This window comes from Chiloscyllium plagiosum, chromosome 13 (assembly GCF_004010195.1).
Source record: "Chiloscyllium plagiosum isolate BGI_BamShark_2017 chromosome 13, ASM401019v2, whole genome shotgun sequence".
NCBI lineage: Eukaryota > Metazoa > Chordata > Chondrichthyes > Orectolobiformes > Hemiscylliidae > Chiloscyllium > Chiloscyllium plagiosum.
Window position 1 is genome coordinate 34,887,337 of NC_057722.1, and position 10,411 is coordinate 34,897,747.

Consider the following 10,411-nt stretch of genomic DNA (forward strand, 5'->3'; position numbering starts at 1 on the left):
CCTCAATCCACCATTAAAAGGGGAAAACCTAATCTACAAGGTTTATGTCGACAATGGGGATCTGCTTTGTGGCTTCTCACCCAATAAGGTTCACCAAGCACCCCCCACCACCACCACCACGCCATTCTCTAACCATCGCACGGATTGGAAAATCCTGCCATTCATTTTGTTCAGGCCATTCAGCAATTTAGAGGACACTTTAGTTCACAAAATTAGGTATTAGTATTGAAGGCATTTCAAAATATAAGGTAGCAATGCTCTATGTTTACATTTCAAGTTGAAGGGAAGCCAATTGGATAATTCTAAAATGAATGCTTTCTTGATTTCAAATACAACTTTCCAAGAGACAAACATTGAGACAACTATAGTTAAGAGTAGAAGCTTGAACCTCAAAACAGAGCTTCCCAAAGTGAAGCTTGGGAAACCAAATGGGGTTATGAGTTGCAGTTATAGGGTCCCAAGGCAGCGATGGCCACCATGGAACTCTGTTTCCCCCAATCAGGTCCAGCCCCATCCCTATCCAGGTCTCACAGGTGTTCTCCCCACCCACACACCTGGCCCCATTTTCACAGTTCTCAAAAAAGATTACAACAATTTTCAAGCATCGAAATAGGATCACGGTGGGAAAAAATTTAAGAAATACTGCATCGTAAATGCTCTTCGAACTACAGAAAATAAATGCAGTGAAAAATTGTCTGTTGCAGAGTTCTGGACTGGGAACTTGAGAGGGAAAATTTCTGTCCTTACTACCTGGACTGTAAGCCAATGAAGCACACTGTTCATTGTTTTACAGAAAGTATCAATGATTGTTCCACTGATTTCATATACCATAATGGGCACTGATCCACTTTCCAAGTTCACGAGCCTTGTGCTAAAGGTCAAAGACTTTTAGTACATTTTCAGCCTCCCTCCAAGTACTAAGCTCATTTTTTTTTTAAGTTTGGTGTCAATTTAGACTGCTCTTTTGTGTTGCAATTATGTTTTGAGGTTTTGTTACCCATCTCTTTTAAAAGGAAGTGTTAGTAACAGGAAGCTAGAATTTACTTGCACAGCTTGTTATTTGAAAAATCGTATATATTGGTAAGTAAATGTTCATTCACTAGTATCATTACAATTTGACTTGTTCCCTGTGTGTTAAATTGGATTTTTGGAACAAGGATAAGTGTAGGTAAATATCGAGAGTTGCAAAACTACGTCTTCCTTTCTCGATTGTGCTAAAACTGAAAACAAGATGAAGTCAATTGACAGAAAGTAATAATACCAGCTGAGATCTGATATTTTACGTTGACATAATGGACAAATTAGCTTGATTATTTCCCACTGAATTTAACCATGTAATGGAAAAGAAATGTACAATATACAAAATGGAAATGGCATACTTTTACTAGAAACACACAGTGAACTGTATCTTTAGTTCTTTAAGTTTCAAAAATTAATTTGCAATGTTCTATTATTAGATAAGTAATTATTTACAATGATTGCTAAGAAAATAAGATGACAGAAATATCAAAAATAACCATACAAATTATCGGCTGGAGTATATGACTAAGTGTGAGGTTATTCACTTTGGTTGTAAGAATAGAAAAGCAGAATACTTTTTTTTAAAGGTGTGAAACTTGTCAGTATTGATGTTCAAAGAAACTTGGGTGTACTCGTATGTGGAGCACAAGAAGTTAGCACGCACTTAGGAGGGCAAAAGGTATGTTGCTCTGCATTGTAAGGAGATTGGAATGTAGGAATAAAGAAGTCTTGTTACAATTGTATAGAGCTTTGACCACAACTGGAATACTGTGAACAGTTTTGGTGTTTAAAAGGAAGGATATATTTGCATTTGATGTTTTAAAGCAATGTTTCAGTAGATCCTTGAGGTGATAAAGTTGTCCAATGATTTGAAGCTGACTAAATTGGATACATATTAACTGGAGTTTAGACGAATTAAACATGATTTAATTAAAACATACAAGATCTGAAAGAACTTGACAACTAGACAGGGGGAGATAGTTTAGCCTGGCTGAGGAATCATTAATATGAGGGTAGAGTTTCGGTATAAAGGGTTGTTTGTTTAGAACCAAGATGTTAGAGGCTTCTTCACTGAAATTGTTGCCAATCCTTGGAATTCTCTATCCAAGGGAGTTACATATAATTGTTGAATATATTTAAAATTAAGATGAGTAGACTTTTGGTCTCTCAGGGAATCAAGGGACATGTGGAACATGTGGAGACATAGAGTTGAAGCTTAGGATCAGCCTGAATTGCAGTGAATGGAGAGCAAGGTCAATGGGCCACATAATCTACTCATCCTACTTGTTATGAATTCCACTTCCAGACCCATTCAATATAGCATATACAGAGGACCCTTGGTAAAAAGTACAATGTATATTGAAACAACTTATATCGAGGAATTTACCCTCATAAGAATAATGTGAATATGGTGTGGGTGTGGTGTGGGATTGGAGGGGAAGGGAGGAGGGGGTTTAGGATCTGTACTAATTCTGGCCTCATACCCATTTCCAATTCTAAATTCTCTGCCATTGCTGGCCCGGCATGCCAAGCTCTGGAATTCTCTCCCAACATCTCTCTGCCTCCTTACCTCACTTTCCACCTTTTAAGAGACTTTTTTGCCTGTTTGACCAAACGTTTGGTCACCTGACCTAATATGTCCTTATGGGGTTCAACATTGGGTTATCACAATGTGAAGTGCTTTGGGACATTTTATTGCATTTAAAGCACGATATAAATAAAATGCTGGTGGTGTTGTTTCTAATTGTATCTGTGCCTTTAAACTTAATGAAGGATTATTTTAGTCCTTTCGCCTCATCATTTTCTGTTGCTCAAACTCATTTACTAGCTCATCTAATATCTGATGGAATGCTTGTTCTGCAGTTTGATTAGATTAGATTATTTACAGTGTGGAAACAGGACCTTCGGCCCAACAAGTCCACACCGACACTCCGAAGAGCAACCCACCCATTCCCCTACATTTGCCCCTTCATCTAACACTACGGGCAATTTAGCACGGCCAATTCAGCTAACCTGCACATTTTTGGACTACGGGAGGAAACTGGAGCACCCGGAGGAAACCCACGCAGACACGGGGAGAATGTGCAAACTCCACACAGACACACAGGGAATTGGACCCGGGTCTCTGGCGCTGTGAGGCCCTTAATTATATTCCATTTGTACCTTCCTATCTAATGATGAAGGCTAAAGCATATTTCTTAGTTCCATCCCCATCAAAATCTGCCATCCAGAAATTAAAACTTTTAGTTTTCTCTATTTCCATCATTGAGGATTACTTGAAAATCCCTTGCATTTTGGCTGGTTTTACATTAGTTTTCCTTTTACTTTGACGTTACTCACCAGAGTTAATCTAATTATTGCATGGTAACAAGTTTAGTACTGCAGCCCATTTATGAGTTCCATGACCATTTATTTTGATTTGTGTTCAGAAATCACAAATTGATTCACACATTTGATTTGTGTCTCACAATTTGTGTAAAATGATTTCAATTTATACTTTCCATTATAGTTTTCTTAATGAATCTCTGCCATAAAATATCAACGATTTTTCTTCAAGCAAGTAAAAGCTTAAGCTTGAACTCTCTCATTTCTTACTTCAATAGATCCCAGGTAATTCCCTATGGAGACAATGGATCCAATTCAGTTTCATGACTTATGCACTGTTTCCACCTTCCTGATGTCCTACAAATAATGTCCTTCCTTCTGCACTTGTTCTTGATCCAAATGTTGATGTGTCATGTCTGCCTCACTAATGGGCCTGCAACATAGTACCAAGTGAATCGTAAGATTACTTAAATTAAAGAATTGCACACCATTAAACCAATCTTTTGCAAGAATTCATATTTCCCTTACTTTCAATATGAACTGTGACTTCTATCTGCTTTTCTCAAATGCCTTCTTTCAAAATGGCTTATGTTACACTTTTTCTAATTAAGTGAACACTGCCCTATAATGGTGTGTGATGTTCAAGATTTCTCACCACTGTATCACTATCTTTAGCTGACATGTAGATATCTGCTTTTTAGTACCTGCCAGACAAAGTCAGCACTAAACAAAAAAACAAAAAAACTGTGGATGCTGGACATCAGAAACAAAAAAAAAAATTGCTGGAAAAACACAGTAAGTCTGGCAGCATCTGTGGAGAGAAATCAGCATTATTGTTTCAGGCTCAATGACCCCTCCTCACATTGTAGCTAGGAAAAGGTTTGTTTTATGCAGAAGATTGGGTGGGGGGATGAGACAGAAGTAAACAATAGCCTACCCCCATTATCTACTAAAAACCCATGGCAAGGGGGCCTCCAAAATGTCCACCTTCTTCCTCTGGATTCCCTAGCACCATAGTTGACAGGGATCTCAGCTGGGTCTGACCCATCTCTCACACTTCTGTCCTCACCCCCTCTCTTCCTTTCCACAACAGCAATAGGGTCTTTCTTATCCTCATCTATCATCTCACCAGCATCCACATCCAGAGGATCATTAGCTGCCATTTCCACAATGTCCAGGAAGATGCCACCACCAGACACACATTCCCCTTCCCTCCCTTGTCAAAAAGTGTGGTGCTGGAAAAACACAGCGGTCAGCCAGCATCCGAGGAGCAGGAGAGTCGACATTTCTAGCATAAGCCCTTCATCAGGAATCCGCAGGGACCATTCTCCCGGGACACCCTGGTCCACTCCTCCTTCACTCCTAAAACCCCCGTGACACCTTCCCTTGCAATCGGAGAATGTGTAATATCTTCCTCCCTCCTCACTACCAAAAGCCCCAAACACACCTTCCAGGTGAAGCAGCATTTTACCTGCACCACTCAATCTAGTCGACTGCATTCGCTGCTCACAATGTAATCTCCTCTAAATTGGGGAAATGAAGCACAGACTGGGTGACCACTTTGCAGAACACTTACATCTGTCTGCAAAGAAAAGACTCTGAGCTGCCTACCACTTCAATGCACCATCCTGTTCCCTGGCCAGCATGTCTGTCTCAGGCTTGCTGCAGTGCTCCAGTGAAGCTCTGCTCAAGTTGGAAGAATAACACCTCTTTGTCTGTTTGGGAACTCTGTAGCCTTCAGGATTTAGTATTGTTCAACAATTCTAGGGCTTGAGAACCTTCTTCTATGTCCTTACCTCAACCCCCACACACCAGGCTTTGTCATTATATGGGCTGCTATCAAACATAATCCATTGTCAGCCTCCAGTGGTCCCCATTAATAACTATTGATTGTCCTAGGCTGATGATTACCCATTCCTTTTTCTGTCCAACTGTTTTTCTCTCACTTTGGGCTCTATCTCCACCTATTGCTTACTCCTCCCCCACACTACCTTCTGCATAGACACCAGACTTTTCCCAGCCACCACCAGTTCTGAAGAAGGGTTATTGGACTGGAAACGTTAACTCTGGTTTCTCTCCACAAATGCTGCCAGACCTGCTCAGTTTTTCCAGCAATTTTTGATTTTTCTGCACTTGAATCATCATTTCCTCTTGACAAACAGCATCTATTTCTTTTCCTCAGTATATTTTATCCAGATTTAGTTAACCTCCTCCTTAAACTGTAGGATGTTTACACATAATTCTCATACTGAGATTTTAAACTCAAGCGAACCTAACTAAAGATACTTCTTTGTTTACAATTGTTCCAACATTGATGATTTTCAGGAATTCCCACATTCTGTTGAGCTGGTTTCCACTCCTGACTTGGTAAACTGCAGTATCCAAAGGATCTTCGACATAATTTGCAACAATTGAAGACAAAAGGTATATTCCCAAATGATTCCAAGGTCAGGATAATTATCCCCGTATGGAGACAAGCACATAGCAGGGTGGATGCAAACATTTGGCTAGTGAGCTGGTTTGCCAGCATCACCCTGCAAGTGTTTAGTAGCCACTTAAGCTGAGTAAATGGCCAGTTATAGCTAAATGTCAGAGGCTGACTGCAACTTTCCAATTGGCCTGCAAGCCTTTGAAGGCCTCAGAGCTAGGGCAGCTGCCTAAAAGTGTCCTCCTGCTGACCAGGTGCCCAAAGTTCCAGGGGGCAGGCCTTGAGCTGCCTCCCATCAATGTAACCACAGGCAAGGCCTCAGAGCACCCTTCACAATAGTCATAGCGTAATAGAGATGTACAGCACAGAAACAGACTTTTCAGTCCAACTCTTCCATACCGACCAGATATCCCCATCTAATGGAGTCCCATTTGTCAGCACTTGGACCATAAATCCTTCCTATTCATAAACACATCCCGATGCCTTTTAAATGTTGTAATTGTACCAGCCTCCACCACTTCTTCTGGCAGCTTATTCCATACATGTACCACCCTCGGCATAGAAAAGTTGCCCTTTCGGTACCTTTTAAATTTTTCCCCTTTCAACCTAAACCTATGCCCTCTTGTTCTGGACTCCCCCACCCTAGGGAAAATACATCATCTATTTACACTATCAGTGCTACTCATGATTTTATAAACCTCTATAAGATCACCCTCAGCCTCTGACAGTCCAGAGAAAACAGCCTCAGCCTATTCGGCCTCTCCCTGTAGCTCAAATCCTCCAACACTGGCAACGTCCTTTAAATCTTTTCTGAACCCTTTCAATTTTCACAATATCCTTCCAATAGGAAGGAGACCAGTATTGCACACAATATTCCAAAGTGGCGACCTGTCTGTTTTAGGTATTTTTTAAATTCAAAAGTTTAGAAGCTTATAAAAGGGGTTTCAAGATGTAGGTTCTTTTCAGAAAGAAAGGTTTGTAAAAATATCAAATTAATGTTAAATATTGGAAACAAAGGAAGCCAGAGCTGTGTAATTCTACCTTGTTGTTCCTGTAGAGTCAGTTAATATTTCAGATATTATATCCAGTGTTGAAGGAATTGAGCTGATTAACCAATTCCCTACAAGTCATCTGGCTCACTCATTCGCTGTTCTGATGGCCTTCAGAGGGAATATTGAAGTCAGCCCTGTGCTGCTGCTCCTTAAAATGCAATTCGCTAGTGCTGCACCAAGAGCTCCTAGACACCTTTTCCCACTTCTATCACTATATCGGAAATAAAGACTTAAAAAAAGTTACTGTCATTAACAGTTAAGTACTGGGAAGTGATAGTATTAATGAATGGCACTCGGCCAGGCATGATGATGTGCTGAACAGCTCCTCCTCCACAAAAGACATCTCTGGGTTCAGCTAGTATTGTTGAGCACACTCACACAATGCACAGCGCAATTTATGTTGGGGTTTGTGATTGTTCATCTTATTTTCAAATCATGTATTTATCAACAATCCTCATGGATAGTGATCTAACTTGCAGAAATAACTGGCAATTACAACACAATTATTATTCATGGTCTTCCAATATAGAAACTATCAAGATTTCCTTTTTTTAAGATGCTAACTATCTAGGCAAATATTTTCTTGACAAGCATGAATGAACTATATATTGTAATTGTATATCTTTAAGTATCTGTCATAAATCTATCGTTCAATGTTCAATAACGTGTTCACCTCATAGCAACATGATTAGTCTACATATTTAAGAAATGATTGGGAGATTCAAGATGGTAGCAGTCTGAAAAGCCTGCTGCATTGGGCTCTGTGCCATACCCGAGGCAAGGTGGGCTTCTGTCACCCCACCATTATCACTGTAAAGTAGGCAGAACACCTAGAAACTTTTTAATTTGGATTTGGAGACTTTGGAGTCGACATGAAGACAAATAAGGGAAAGGGAGCAAGAGGAGCACAGCAGGAAGGGCACTCCCATACTGTGTGAGGTACACCTGCAGCCGCTGCTTCGACCCCCGTGGCGGTGCCTCTGAGCTCAGAGGAGCAGCAGCATCTACTACCTGAGGTCACAAAACTCTGTCAAAAAATTGAAATGGTGCTGGAACCAATCTCTGCCATGCTGAAAAAGCACGAGCAGAAGATTCAGTCATTGGATCGACGCATGGAAGGTGTCAAGCAGTGGACCACGGCTTCGAAGACCGTGACGGAGAACTCTGAAGGGCGGATCCAAACCTTGGAGGACCAGGTTCAGGCCTTGTTGGAGCAGGTTGATGACCTCGTAAATCGAGGTTGGAGAAAAAACTTACATGTGGTCAGTCTTCTGGAGTGCGAAGAAGGCGAGAACCTGGCCGAGTTCCTGGAGAAGTGGCTCCCGGAGTTGCTGGGCCTGGAAATCAAATCAGGCCTGGTGAGTGTGGAGCGGGCCCACTGGATCACGATGCACAAGTCTGGGTTGGAGCAGCGCCTACACCCCGTCCCAGTGCAACTCCAGCACTATAAAGAAAAGCAGTTAATAATAGAAACATTCAGAAGACTGGGAAGAAACCTGTATATATAAAGGTTCGAGAATAATGTTTTTTCAAGATTTTTCTGGGGCCATAATTAAGAAGAGGAAGGCTTTTGATGACGTTAAGAAAAAATTAAGACACTTAAATATTAGTGAGTTTTGAGAAGATTTTTAGCTCAGGTTGAGGTTCTGGATGTAAGTTGCTCACTGAGCTGCAAGGTTCATTTTGGAAACGGTCCTTCAGCTCAGTGAGCAAACCTACATCCAGAGTTAAATATTCAATATTCTCTGAGGTACCCGGCAGTACTACATTTTAATTATGGAGGGTCTGTCTATAACTTTGACTCAGCGGAAAAAGTAAAAGAATTTGTGAACTCGCTGAAATAATAGACTTGGACCGAGGGGAAAAGATGTTTGTGAACAATGGCATAATTTTTTTAGAACATAGAACATAGAACATAGAAGAATACAGCGCAGTACAGGCCCTCCGGCCCTCGATGTTGCGCCGATCCAAGCCCACCTAACCTACACTAGCCCACTATCCTCCATATGCCTATCCAATGCCCGCTTAAATGCCCATAATGAGGGAGAGTCCACCACTGCCACTGGCAGAGCATTCCATGAACTCACCACCCTCGTTAAAAATGTTTGTAGATCATCTGAATGAGCATATTTACTGAATATATTCACCAGTGTTTTCATGTACCAAGATCCATCCTTTTTTAATCTCCTCTTTCTTTGTTCTTTCCCTTTCATAGTTTCTGACCTTATAGGCTTGGTGTAAAACATGGTTTGTTTCATGTTTTATCTGTTTGTTAGTTATCTGTTATTTTACTGTTCTGTTTTTCTGGGTGAGGGGTGGTTGAGCTATGGTGGGGGAGGGGAGGGAATCCATTGCCAACTTGCAGGAGTGTAAATAACAGGGTTTTTTTCCATTGCCTGGGTTTGGGGCATGGCCTTAACTGAAAGGTGCCAGGACGGCTACAAGGTTGGGAGTGAATGCCCCCTAGGCCCTTCAGACCTACAAGTCCACACTGACCCTCTGAAAGGTAACCCACCCAAAACCCATTCGTCTACATTTACCCCTAACCTACACATCCCGGAAAACTATGGGCAATTTAGCATGGCTAGTTCACCTAACCTGCACACTTTGGATTGTGGGATGAAACCGGAGCACCCGGAAGAAACCGACGCAGACACAGGGAGAATGTTCAATTTCCAGTCACCCGAGGCTGCAATCGAACCTGGGCCCTGGTGCTGTGAGGGCAGCAGTGCTATCCACTGAGCCACTGTGCTGCCACAGATCTCTCGAGATTTGTGGTTTCTGTGTTTATTTGTTCAAGTTAGGAGTAGTGGTTAGTTGCTCAGTTTTAATAGTTTTAGTAGTGTTTGTAAGAATAGTTTTCAGATTTGATAAAGTTTGTGTTTTTCCACTCGCCACACATTGAATGGGCTTCTTTCTCTCGGGGGGACCGCAGGCTGTAGTGTGCAGTCATGGCTAGTGATCTGTTCAGGTGATGCACCTGGAATACAAAGGGAAGCTATTCCCCCATTAAAAGGAAAAAGGTGCTTGCAAATCTTAAGAAGGAAAGTGTTGACATCGCTGTATTGCAAGAGATGCATTTAACCAATCAGGAACATCTGAAGTTACAGCAGGGGGGAATACGATAGGGTATTCTTCTTCGACTTCAACTCCAAAAGCAGAAGAGTGGCCATACTGGTATGAAGGAACCTCCCATTTCAGGTGATAGATCAAATCAAGGATGAGTATGGGCAGTTCATCATTCTCAAGGCTCTGCTACACGGAGAAGAATATGACATCCTGAACGTTTACTGTCCCCCAGCTCATCCTCTCAAATATCCTGGATCAGTGGTGCTGGAAGAGCACAGCAATTCAGGCAACATCCGAGGACTGGCAAAATCGACGTTTCGGGCAAAAGCCCTTCATCAGGAATAAAGGCAGAGAGCCTGAAGCGTGGAGAGATAAGCTAGAGGAGGGTGGGGGTGGGGATAGAGTAGCATAGAGTATAATAGGTCAGTGGGGGAGGAGATGAAGGTGATAGGTCAGGGAGGAGAGGGTGGAGTGGATAGGTGGAAAAGGAGCTGGGCAGGTCAGACAAGTCCGGACA

The 10,411-nt window shown here is 41.8% G+C and overlaps 1 protein-coding gene across 1 annotated transcript in view; it reads left to right on the top strand.

Moving 5' to 3' along the window:
* The first annotated feature begins 999 nt into the window (after positions 1-999).
* Positions 1,000-10,411, top strand: part of LOC122556373 (ankyrin-1-like) — a 19,895-nt gene continuing 10,483 nt past the window's right edge. Inside the window, exon 1 of the mRNA XM_043703008.1 lies at positions 1,000-1,080. The gene's annotated coding sequence lies outside the window, so the exon portion shown is untranslated. The remainder of the gene's footprint in view (positions 1,081-10,411) is intronic.